This window comes from Camellia sinensis, unplaced genomic scaffold (genome assembly GCF_055761805.1).
Source record: "Camellia sinensis isolate YWXY unplaced genomic scaffold, ASM5576180v1 Unanchor4, whole genome shotgun sequence".
Lineage (NCBI taxonomy): Eukaryota > Viridiplantae > Streptophyta > Magnoliopsida > Ericales > Theaceae > Camellia > Camellia sinensis.
Window position 1 is genome coordinate 19,582,501 of NW_028129277.1, and position 12,500 is coordinate 19,595,000.

Consider the following 12,500-nt stretch of genomic DNA (forward strand, 5'->3'; position numbering starts at 1 on the left):
CATGTCGAGCCACGGCCTCGGCCCGCATGCCATGCCATGCCACAGCCCGCATGTCTTGCCACGGCGTTGCCAAACATGCCATGCCACGGCCTCGGCCCGCATGACGTGCCACGGCCTCGGCCCGCATGCCGTGCCACGGCCTCGGCCCGCATGACATGCCACGGCCTCGGCCCGCATGCCTTGCCACGACGCCGCCCAACTTGCCATGCCACGGCCTCGGCCCGCATGCCATGCCACGGCCTCGGCCCGCATGACATGCCACGGCCTCGGCCCGCATGCCTTGCTACGGCGTCGCCCAACATGCCATGCCACGGCCTCGGCCCGCATGCCATGCCACGGCCTCGGCCCGCATGACATGCCACGGCCTCGGACCGCGTGCCTTGCTACGGCGTCGCCCAACATGCCATGCCACGGCCTCGGCCCGCATGCCATGCCACGGCCTCGGCCCGCATGCCATGCCACGGCCTCGGCCCGCATGCCATGCCACGGCCTCGGCCCGCATGCCTTGCTGCGGCGTTGCCCAACATGCCATGCCACGGCCTCGGCCCGCATGCCTTGCCACCGCGTTGCCCAGCATGCCATGCCACCGCGTTGCCCGGCGTGCCATGCCTTAGCCTTGGCCAACATGTCGAGCCACGGCCTCGGCCCGCATGCCATGCCATGCCACGGCCCGCATGTCTTGCCACGGCGTGGCCAAACATGCCATGCCACGGCCTCGGCCCGCATGACGTGCCACGGCCTCGGCCCGCATGACATGCCACGGCCTCGGCCCGCATGCCTTGCTACGGCGTCGCCCAACATGCCTTGCCACGGCCTCGGCCCGCATGCCATGCCACGGCCTCGGCCCGCATGACATGCCACGGCCTCGGCCAGCATGCCTTGCCACGACGCCGCCCAACTTGCCATGCCACGGCCTCGGCCCGCATGCCATGCCACGGCCTCGGCCCGCATGACATGCCACGGCCTCGGCCCGCATGCCTTGCTACGGCGTCGCCCAACATGCCATGCCACGGCCTCGGCCCGCATGCCATGCCACGGCCTCGGCCCGCATGACATGCCACGGCCTCGGACCGCATGCCTTGCTACGGCGTCGCCCAACATGCCATGCCACGGCCTCGGCCCGCATGCAACGGCACGGCCTCGGCCCGCATGCCTTGCTACGGCGTCGCCCAACATGCCATGCCACGGCCTCGGCCCGCATGCCATGCCACGGCCTCGGCCCGCATGACATGCCACGGCCTCGGACCGCATGCCTTGCTACGGCGTCGCCCAACATGCCATGCCACGGCCTCGGCCCGCATGCCATGCCACGGCCTCGGCCCGCATGACATGCCACGGCCTCGGACCGCATGCCTTGCTACGGCGTCGCCCAACATGCCATGCCACGGCCTCGGCCCGCATGCCACGGCACGGCCTCGGCCCGCATGCCTTGCTACGGCGTCGCCCAACATGCCATGCCACGGCCTCGGCCCGCATGCCATGCCACGGCCTCGGCCCGCATGACATGCCACGGCCTCGGCCCGCATGCCTTGCGACGGCGTCGCCCAACATGCCTTGCCACGGCCTCGGCCCGCATGCCATGCCACGGCCTCGGCCCGCATGCCTTGCCACGACGTCGCCCAACTTGCCATGCCACGGCCTCGGCCCGCATGCCATGCCACGGCCTCGGCGCGCATGACATGCCACGGCCTCGGCCCGCATGCCATGCTACGGCGTCGCCCAACATGCCATGCCACGGCCTCGGCCCGCATGCCATGCCACGGCCTCGGCCCGCATGCCATGCCACGGCCTCGGCCCGCATGACAGGCCACGGCCTCGGACCGCATGCCTTGCTACGGCGTCGCCCAACATGCCATGCCACGGCCTCGGCCCGCATGCCATGCCACGGCCTCGGCCCGCATGCCACGGCACGGCCTCGGCCCGCATGCCTTGCTACGGCGTCGCCCAACATGCCATGCCACGGCCTCGGCCCGCATGCCATGCCACGGCCTCGGCCCGCATGACATGCCACGGCCTCGGACCGCATGCCTTGCTACGGCGTCGCCCAACATGCCATGCCACAGCCTCGGCCCGCATGCCGTGCCACGGCCTCGGCCTCGGCCCGCATGCCTTGCTACGACGTTGGCCAACATGCCATGCCACGGCCCCGGCCCGCATGCCATGCCACCGCGTTGCCCGGCGTGCCATGCCTTAGCCTTGGCCAACATGTCGTGCCACGGCCTCGGCCCGCATGCCATGCCATGCCACGGCCCTCATGTCTTGCCACGGCGTTGCCAAACATGCCATGCCACGGCCTCGGCCCGCATGCCTTGCTACGGCGTCGCCCAACATGCCATGACATGCCACGGCCTCGGCCCGCATGCCTTGCTACGGCGTCGCCCAACATGCCATGCCACGGCCTCGGCCCGCATGCCATGCCACGGCCTCGGCCCGCATGCCTTGCGACGGCGTCGCCCAACATGCCATGCCACGGCCTCTGCCCGCATGCCATGCCACGGCCTCGGCCCGCGTGACATGCCACGGCCTCGGCCCGCATGCCTTGCCACGACGTCGCCCAACTTGCCATGCCACGGCCTCGGCCCGCATGCCATGCCACGGCCTCGGCTCGCATGACATGCCACGGCCTCGGCCCGCATGCCTTGCTACGGCGTCGCCCAACATGCCATGCCACGGCCTCGGCCCGCATGCCATGCCATGGCCTCGGCCCGCATGACATGCCACGGCCTCGGACCGCATGCCTTGCTACGGCGTCGCCCAACATGCCATGCCACGGCCCCGGCCCGCATGCCTTGCCACCGCGTTGCCCGGCGTGCCATGCCACCGCGTTGCCCGGCGTGCCATGCCTTAGCCTTGGCCAACATGTCGTGCCACGGCCTCGGCCCGCATGCCATGCCATGCCACGGCCCGCATGTCTTGCCACGGCGTTGCCAAACATGCCATGCCACGGCCTCGGCCCGCATGCCTTGCCACGGCCTCGGCCAACATGCCATGCCACGGCCTCGGCCCGCATGCCATGCCACGGCCTCGGCCCGCATGACATGCCACGGCCTCGGCCCGCATGCCTTGCTACGGCGTCGCCCAACATGCCATGCCACGGCCTCGGCCCGCATGCCATGCCACGGCCTCGGCCCGCATGCCCTTCTACGGCGTTGCCCAACATGCCATGCCACGGCCTCGGCCCGCATGCCTTGCCACCGCGTTGCCCAGCATGCCATGCCACCGCGTTGCCCGGCGTGCCATGCCTTAGCCTTGGCCAACATGTCGTGCCACGGCCTCGGCCCGCATGCCATGCCACGGCCTCGGCCCGCATGTCTTGCCACGGCGTTGCCCAACATGCCATGCCACGGCCTCGGCCCCCATGCCTTGCCACCGCGCTGCCCAGCATGCCAATGCACCGCGTTGCCCGGCGTGCCATGCCTTAGCCTTGGCGAACATGCCACGCCACGGCCTCGGCCCGCATGGCTTGCCAGGGCGTTGCCCAACATGCCATGCCACGGCCTCGGCCCGCATGTCTTGCCACGGCGTTGCCCAACATGCCATGCCATGCCACGCCACGGCCTCGGCCCGCATGCCATGCCACGGCCTCGGCCCGCATGCCATGCCATGCCACGGCCTCGGCCCGCATGCCATGCCACGGCCTCGGCCAGCATGCCATGCCAAGGCCTCGGCCCGCATGCCTTGCCACGGCGTTGCCCAGCATGCCATGCCACCGCGTTGCCCAGCGGGCCGTGCCGCGGCCTCGGCCCGCATGCCTTGCGACTGCCTTGGCCAGCGTGCCATGCCACAGCGTGCCATGCCTTAGCCTTGGCCTACATGCCATGCCACTGCCTTGGCCAGCATGTCGTGCCACCGCCACGGCCAGCATGCCATGCCGGTCCGTTGCCCAGCATGCCACGGCCGTGGCGGCATGGCAAGCCACGGCCTCGGCCAGCATGCCATGCCACGGCCTCGGCCAGCATGCCATGGCACTGTCTTGGTCAGCATGCCATGCCATGGCACCGCCTTGTCCAGCACGCCGTGCCGCAGCGTTGGCCAGCATGCCTTGGCCGGCATGCCATGCCAATGCCTTGGGCCAACATGGCGTGCCACGGGCTGGGCCATGCCGGTCCGTTGCCCGGCATGCCACGGCCGTGGCGGCATGGCAAGCCACGGCCTCGGCCAGCATGCCATGCCCCGGCCTCGCCCAGCATGCCATGGCACGGTCTTGGTCAGCATGCCATGCCATGGCACCGCCTTGTGCAGCGTTGGCCAGCATGCCTTGGCCGGCATGCCATGCCAATGCCTTGGGCCAACATGGCGTGCCACGGGCTGGGCGAGCACGGCATGCCACGGGCTGGGCGAGCATGCCACGCCACGGCCTTGGCTAGCAGCAAGGCATGCCACGGCCTCGGCGAGCATGCCATGCCATGCCAAGGCCAAGGCCAAAGCCAAGGCCAAGGCAGTGGGCAAGGCCAAGTCCCTGTGCAAGGCATGGCCAAGGCCAAGGCAAAGGCCAAGGCCGCGGGCAAAGGCCAAGGCCAAGGCCAAGGCCATGGCGTGCCACCGCCTCGATCGATCTTTTTGAACATGATTCTTTTATAATCTTACCCAAACCGTGCAACACAATTAAAAATGCACTACAATCAATTTTAAATGTCATTCCCTATTTTTTTGCAATTTTTCTGGAGCTTTTCGAATTTTTAAAGCCCTTATTTGGCATAAAAAAATCAAAATAAAATAAAAAAAATGAAAAAAATAATTTAATAATTTCTATAATTACTAGTGAATCATCCTTTAATTATGGGAATTTTTCCATAATTTTTTGACTATTTTTATTAATTTTTATTATTTTTTAAGTATTAATATCGAAATAAATTAAAATAAAATATTTTCTGTAAAAAAATATTTTTTTTAATTTTTTTTATGGTGTATTAAATTATTTCCTACAACTTTCATGTTGAAAGTTTTGGCAAAAAACCATTACTTTTTAAAAAAACCCCATTATGACTCCTCGAACATGCTTGATGTTTCCTCCTGCCAGATTGAAAAGGGCTTAACAGGCTATTATAAGGGGGGGGCACCTCCCTTGCCCAGGGCAAGGCAGTGGCAGGTACGCCCCATGTTGGGCGCGGCCTGGGCTGCGGCCTTGGGTTACATGCACTGCGGCTCGACCGCGGCCTGGGCTGCGGCCTGGGGCGGCTCGGCCGCGGCCTTGGGCGGCCTGGACCGCGGCCTTGGGCGGCCTTGCGCGGCCTGGGCGCGGCCTTGGGCGGCCTGGGCGCGGCCTTGCGCGGCCTGGGCGCGGCCTTGGGCGGCCTGGGCGCGGCCTTGCGCGGCCTGGGCGCGGCCTTGGGCAGCATGGCGTGGCATGCGCGCGGGCGTGGGCGGCCTGGCATGCGCGCGGCATGGGCAGCACGGCATGGCATGCGCACGGCCTGGGCGGCCTGGCATGCAGCCGGCCTGGCATGCCCGCGGCGTGGGCAGCACGGCATGGCATGCGCACGGCCTGGGCCAGCAGCATGCCATGCCACGGCCAAGGCAGGCCAGCCAAAGCCAGCAGCATGCCATGCCAAGGCCTAGGCCAGCAGCATGCCATGCCACGGCCAAGGCAGGCCAGCCAAAGCCAGCAGCATGCCATGCCAAGGCCTAGGCCAGCAGCATGCCATGCCACGGCCAAGGCAGGCCAGCCAAAGCCAGCAGCATGCCATGCCAAGGCCAAGGCCAGCAGCATGCCATGCCACGGCCTAGGCCAGCAGCATGCCATGCCACGGCCAAGGCAGCCCAGCCAAAGCCAGCAGCATGCCATGCCAAGGCCTAGGCCAGCAGCATGCCATGCCACGGCCAAGGCAGCCCAGCCAAAGCCAGCAGCATGCCATGCCAAGGCCAAGGCCAGCAGCATGCCATGCCACGGCCAAGGCAGCCCAGCCAAAGCCAGCAGCATGCCATGCCAAGGCCAAGGCCAGCAGCATGCCATGCCACGGCCAAGGCAGCCCAGCCAAAGCCAGCAGCATGCCATGCCAAGGCCTAGGCCAGCAGCATGCCATGCCACGGCCAAGGCAGGCCAGCCAAAGCCAACAGCATGGCATGCCAAGGCCAAGGCCAGCAGCATGCCATGCCACGGCCAAGGCAGCCCAGCCAAAGCCAGCAGCATGCCATGCCAAGGCCTAGGCCAGCAGCATGCCATGCCACGGCCAAGGCAGGCCAGCCAAAGCGAGCAGCATGCCATGCCAAGGCCTAGGCCAGCAGCATGCCATGCCACGGCCAAGGCAGCCCAACCAAAGCCAGCAGCATGCCATGCCAAGGCTTAGGCCAGCAGCATGCCATGCCACGGCCAAGGCAGGCCAGCCAAAGCCAGCAGCATGCCATGCCAAGGCCTAGGCCACCAGCATGCCATGCCACGGCCAAGGCAGCCCAGCCAAAGCCAGCAGCATGCCATGCCAAGGCCAAGGCCAGCAGCATGCCATGCCACGGCCAAGGCAGCCCAGCCAAAGCCAGCAGCATGCCATGCCAAGGCCTAGGCCAGCAGCATGCCATGCCACGGCCAACGCAGGCCAGCCAAAGCCAGCAGCATGCCATGCCAAGGCCTAGGCCAGCAGCATGCCATGCCACGGCCATGGCAGCCCAGCCAAAGCCAGCAGCATGCCATATCAAGGCCAAGGGCAGCAGCATGCCATGCCACGGCCAAGGCAGCCCAGCCAAAGCCAGCAGCATGCCATGCCATGGCCTAGGCCAGCAGCATGCCATGCCACGGCCAAGGCAGGCCAGCCAAAGCCAGCAGCATGCCATGCCAAGGCCAAGGCCAGCAGCATGCCATGCCACGGCCAAGGCAGCCCAGCCAAAGCCAGCAGCATGCCATGCCAAGGCCTAGGCCAGCAGCATGCCATGCCACGGCCAAGGCAGCCCAGCCAAAGCCAGCAGCATGCCATATCAAGGCCAAGGCCAGCAGCATGCCATGCCACGGCCAAGGCAGCCCAGCCAAAGCCAGCAGCATGCCATGCCATGCCTAGGCCAGCAGCATGCCATGCCACGGCCAAGGCAGGCCAGCCAAAGCCAGCAGCATGCCATGCCAAGGCCTAGGCCAGCAGCATGCCATGCCACGGCCAAGGCAGGCCAGCCAAAGCCAGCAGCATGCCATGCCAAGGCCAAGGCCAGCAGCATGCCATGCCACGGCCAAGGCAGGCCTGCCAAAGCCAGCAGCATGCCATGCCAAGGCCAAGGCCAGCAGCATGCCATGCCAAGGCCAAGGCCAGCAGCATGCCATGCCACGGCCAAGGCTGCCAGCCAAAGCCAGCAGCATGCCATGCCAAGGCCTAGGCCAGCAGCATACCATGCCAAGGCCTAGGCCAGCAGCATGCCATGCCACGGCCAAGGCAGCCCAGCCAAAGCCAGCAGCATGCCATGCCAAGGCCTAGGCCAGCAGCATGCCATGCCACGGCCAAGGCAGCCCAGCCAAAGCCAGCAGCATGCCATGCCAAGGCCAAGGCCAGCAGCATGCCATGCCACGGCCAAGGCAGCCCAGCCAAAGCCAGCAGCATGCCATGCCAAGGCCAAGGCCAGCAGCATGCCATGCCACGGCCAAGGCAGCCCAGCCAAAGCCAGCAGCATGCCATGCCAAGGCCTAGGCCAGCAGCATGCCATGCCACGGCCAAGGCAGGCCAGCCAAAGCCAACAGCATGGCATGCCAAGGCCAAGGCCAGCAGCATGCCATGCCACGGCCAAGGCAGCCCAGCCAAAGCCAGCAGCATGCCATGCCAAGGCCTAGGCCAGCAGCATGCCATGCCACGGCCAAGGCAGGCCAGCCAAAGCGAGCAGCATGCCATGCCAAGGCCAAGGCCAGCAGCATGCCATGCCACGGCCAAGGCAGCCCAACCAAAGCCAGCAGCATGCCATGCCAAGGCTTAGGCCAGCAGCATGCCATGCCACGGCCAAGGCAGGCCAGCCAAAGCCAGCAGCATGCCATGCCAAGGCCTAGGCCACCAGCATGCCATGCCACGGCCAAGGCAGCCCAGCCAAAGCCAGCAGCATGCCATGCCAAGGCCAAGGCCAGCAGCATGCCATGCCACGGCCAAGGCAGCCCAGCCAAAGCCAGCAGCATGCCATGCGAAGGCCTAGGCCAGCAGCATGCCATGCGAAGGCCTAGGCCAGCAGCATGCCATGCCACGGCCAACGCAGGCCAGCCAAAGCCAGCAGCATGCCATGCCAAGGCCTAGGCCAGCAGCATGCCATGCCACGGCCAAGGCAGCCCAGCCAAAGCCAGCAGCATGCCATATCAAGGCCAAGGGCAGCAGCATGCCATGCCACGGCCAAGGCAGCCCAGCCAAAGCCAGCAGCATGCCATGCCATGGCCTAGGCCAGCAGCATGCCATGCCACGGCCAAGGCAGGCCAGCCAAAGCCAGCAGCATGCCATGCCAAGGCCAAGGCAGCCCAGCCAAAGCCAGCAGCATGCCATGCCAAGGCCTAGGCCAGCAGCATGCCATGCCACGGCCAAGGCAGCCCAGCCAAAGCCAGCAGCATGCCATATCAAGGCCAAGGCCAGCAGCATGCCATGCCACGGCCAAGGCAGCCCAGCCAAAGCCAGCAGCATGCCATGCCATGCCTAGGCCAGCAGCATGCCATGCCACGGCCAAGGCAGGCCAGCCAAAGCCAGCAGCATGCCATGCCAAGGCCTAGGCCAGCAGCATGCCATGCCACGGCCAAGGCAGGCCAGCCAAAGCCAGCAGCATGCCATGCCAAGGCCAAGGCCAGCAGCATGCCATGCCACGGCCAAGGCAGGCCAGCCAAAGCCAGCAGCATGCCATGCCAAGGCCAAGGCCAGCAGCATGCCATGCCACGGCCAAGGCTGCCAGCCAAAGCCAGCAGCATGCCATGCCAAGGCCTAGGCCAGCAGCATGCCATGCCACGGCCAAGGCAGCCCAGCCAAAGCCAGCAGCATGCCATGCCAAGGCCTAGGCCAGCAGCATGCCATGCCACGGCCAAGGCAGCCCAGCCAAAGCCAGCAGCATGCCATGCCACGGCCAAGGCAGCCCAGCCAAAGCCAGCAGCATGCCATGCCAAGGCCAAGGCCAAGGCCAGCAGCATGCCATGCCATGCCACGGCCAAGGCCAAGGCCGAGGCAGCCCATCCGAAGCCAGCAACATTCCATGGCAAGGCCAACGCAGCCCAGCCAAAGCCGGCGGCATGCCATGCCAAGGCCAAGGCCAGCCGCATGTCTTGCCACGGCCTTGTCCCGCAGCGTGGCGTGCCTTGGCCTTGGGCTAGAACATCGCATGCCACGCCCTTGGCAAGCAATCCTGTCCCTCGTGTAATTGCCATTTGGTTTGGCTTTGACTTACGTATATGTTGCCCTGCGAAATGCTTGTCCCTCGGGTAATAGCCGGTTTGGTTGCCTTTGACTTGCGAACACGTTGCTAGTGCTTTCCCCAGTGGAAGCTTGTTGGGAAAAGTATGTCCCTCGGAAGTTGCCTGTTGCGTTTGTTATTTGCATTCGAGCTATCCGATGCTTGCTGGGTTTCTCTAAGAGTTTTTGCACGTTCGTCGGGCTTTTTAATTATTTATTTACTCATAAAAATTATAATAAAATAAATTAAAAATAAAAAAATAATTAAAAAAATTACTATAATTACTAGTGCCTCATCTTATAATTGTTGGAATTTTTCTAGAATTTTTTGAGTATTTTTAGTAATTTTTATTATTTTTTAAGTATTAAAATTGAAATAAATTAAAATAAAATATTCCGGTGGCCAAATATTTTTTTATAATTTTTTTTATGGTGTATTAAATTATTTCATACAACTTTCATGTTGAAAGTTTTGGCAAAAAACCATTACTTTTTAAAAAAACCCCATTATGACTCCTCGAACATGCTTGATGTTTCCTCCTGCCAGATTGAAAAGGGCTTAACAGGCTATTATAAGGGGGGGGCACCTCCCTTAAGGCTGGCCAGCATGGCCAGGCCACAGGCCACGCCTATGCCTAGGCGGGCGCTTGGCACATGCCATCGCTTGGCTTGTGGCATTGGCTTGTGGCATCGAAACTACATAGCCAAGCACGGGATGCGTCGAGTGGCGGCCCGCGGCGGTGGCGGTGGCACGTTGGCCTAGGGCAGCATGCCATGCCACAGCCTTGGCCAGCAACATGGCATGCCAAAGCCTTGGCCAGCAGCATGCCATGCCCTGGCCTTGGCAAGCATGTCATGCCACGGCCTTGGCCAGCAGCATGCCATGCCACGACCTTGGCCAGCAGCATGCCATGCCCCGGCCTTGGCCAGCATGTCATGCCACGGCCTTGGCCAGCAGCATGCCATGCCACAGCCTTGGCCAGCAGCATGCCATGCCACAGCCTTGGCCAGCAACATGGCATGCCAAAGCCTTGGCCAGCAGCACGCCATGCCCCGGCCTTGGCAACCTTGCCAAGCCACGGCCATGGCCAGCAGCGTGCTATGCCCCGGCCTTGGCCAGCAGCGTGCCATGCCACGACCTTGGCCAGCAGCTTGCCATGCCCCGGCCTTGGCCAGCATGTCATGCCACGGCCTTGGCCAGCAGCATGCCATGCCACGGCCTTGGCCAGCAACATGGCATGCCGCGGCCTTGGCCGGCAGCATGGCAAGCCCAAGCCTTGGTCAGCAGCAGCATGCCATGCCAACGCCTTGGCCAGCAGCATGCCTTGCCACGGCCTCGGCCATCAGCATGCCTTGCCACGGCCTCGGCCATCAGCATGCCTTGCCACGGCCTCGGCCATCAGCATGCCTTGCCACGGCCTTGTCCAGCAGCATGGCATGCCCGGCCTTGGCCAGCAGCATGTCATGCCACGGCCTTGGCAAGCATGCCAAGCCACGGCCTTGGCAAGCATGCCATGTCCCTCGGGTAATTGTACAAGTTGCCTTGCGAAATGCATGTCCCTCGGTTAAATTGCCATTTGGTTGGCTTTGGCGTGCGAACGAGTTGCCTGTGCTTTCCTTGTGGAAGCTTGTTGCGAGAAGTATGTCCCTCGAAAGTTGCCTGTTGCGTTTGTTATTTGCATTCGCGCTAACCGGTGCTTGCTCGGCCTCTCTAAATGTTTTCGCGCGTTCGTCGGGCTTCTTGGTCCTTCGGGGGGTGATTCGTTTTGGGGGGCTGGTGCACAGTGTACGTCGTGGCGCGTGAGTTGTGTTCGGTTTGTGCGAGTTGGACGGATCCCTGCCTGTGCAGCGAACTCCACTGGTGCATTCCTCCATGTCCCTCGGGTTGTCTTCGACTCGCCTTCGGGTTGCTTGCGCTTCCCTAGTGGAAGGTGCCTTGCGAAAAGCGTGTCCCTCGGGTAATTGCCATTTGGTTGGCTTTGACGTTCGAACGAGTTGCCTATGCTTTCCTAGTGGAAGCTTGTTGCGAAAAGTATGTCCCTCGAAATTTGCCTGTTGCGTTTGTTATTTGCATTCGCGCTAACCGGTGCTTGCTCGGCCTCTCTAAATGTTTTCGCGCGTTCGTCGGGCTTCTTAGTCCTTCGGGGGGTGATTCGTTTTGGGGGGCTGGTGCACAGTGTACGTCGTGGCGCGTGAGTTGTGTTCGGTTTGTGCGAGTTGGACGGATCCCTGCCTGTGCAGCGAACTCCACTGGTGCATTCCTCCATGTCCTTCGGGTTGTCTTCGACTCGCCTTCGGGTTGCTTGCGCTTCCCTAGTGGAAGGTGCCTTGCGAAAAGCGTGTCCCTCGGGTAATTGCCATTTGGTTGGCTTTGACGTTCGAACGAGTTGCCTATGCTTTCCTAGTGGAAGCTTGTTGCGAAAAGTATGTCCCTCGAAAGTTGCCTGTTGCGTTTGTTATTTGCATTCGCGCTAACCGGTGCTTGCTCGGCCTCTCTAAATGTTTTCGCGCGTTCGTCGGGCTTCTTAGTCCTTCGGGGGGTGATTCGTTTTGGGGGGCTGGTGCACAGTGTACGTCGTGGCGCGTGAGTTGTGTTCGGTTTGTGCGAGTTGGACGGATCCCTGCCTGTGCAGCGAACTCCACTGGTGCATTCCTCCATGTCCCTCGGGTTGTCTTCGACTCGCCTTCGGGTTGCCTGCGCTTCCCTAGTGGAAGGTGCCTTGCGAAAAGCGTGTCCCTCGGGTAATTGCCATTTGGTTGGCTTTGACGTTCGAACGAGTTGCCTATGCTTTCCTAGTGGAAGCTTGTTGCGAAAAGTATGTCCCTCGAAAGTTGCCTGTTGCGCTTGTTACTTTCATTCGCGCTAACCGGTGCTTGCTCGGCCTCTCTAAATGTTTTCGCGCGTTCGTCGGGCTTCTTAGTCCTTCGGGGGGTGATTCGTTTTGGGGGGCTGGTGCACAGTGTACGTCGTGGCGCGTGAGTTGTGTTCGGTTTGTGCGAGTTGGACGGATCCCTGCCTGTGCAGCGAACTCCACTGGTGCATTCCTCCATGTCCCTCGGGTGATCGCCTTTAGGTTGTCTTCGACTCGCCTTCGGGTTGTCTGCGCTTCCCTAGTGGAAGGTGCCTTGCGAAAAGCATGTCCCTCGGGTAATTGCCATTTGGTTGGCTTTGACGTTCGAACG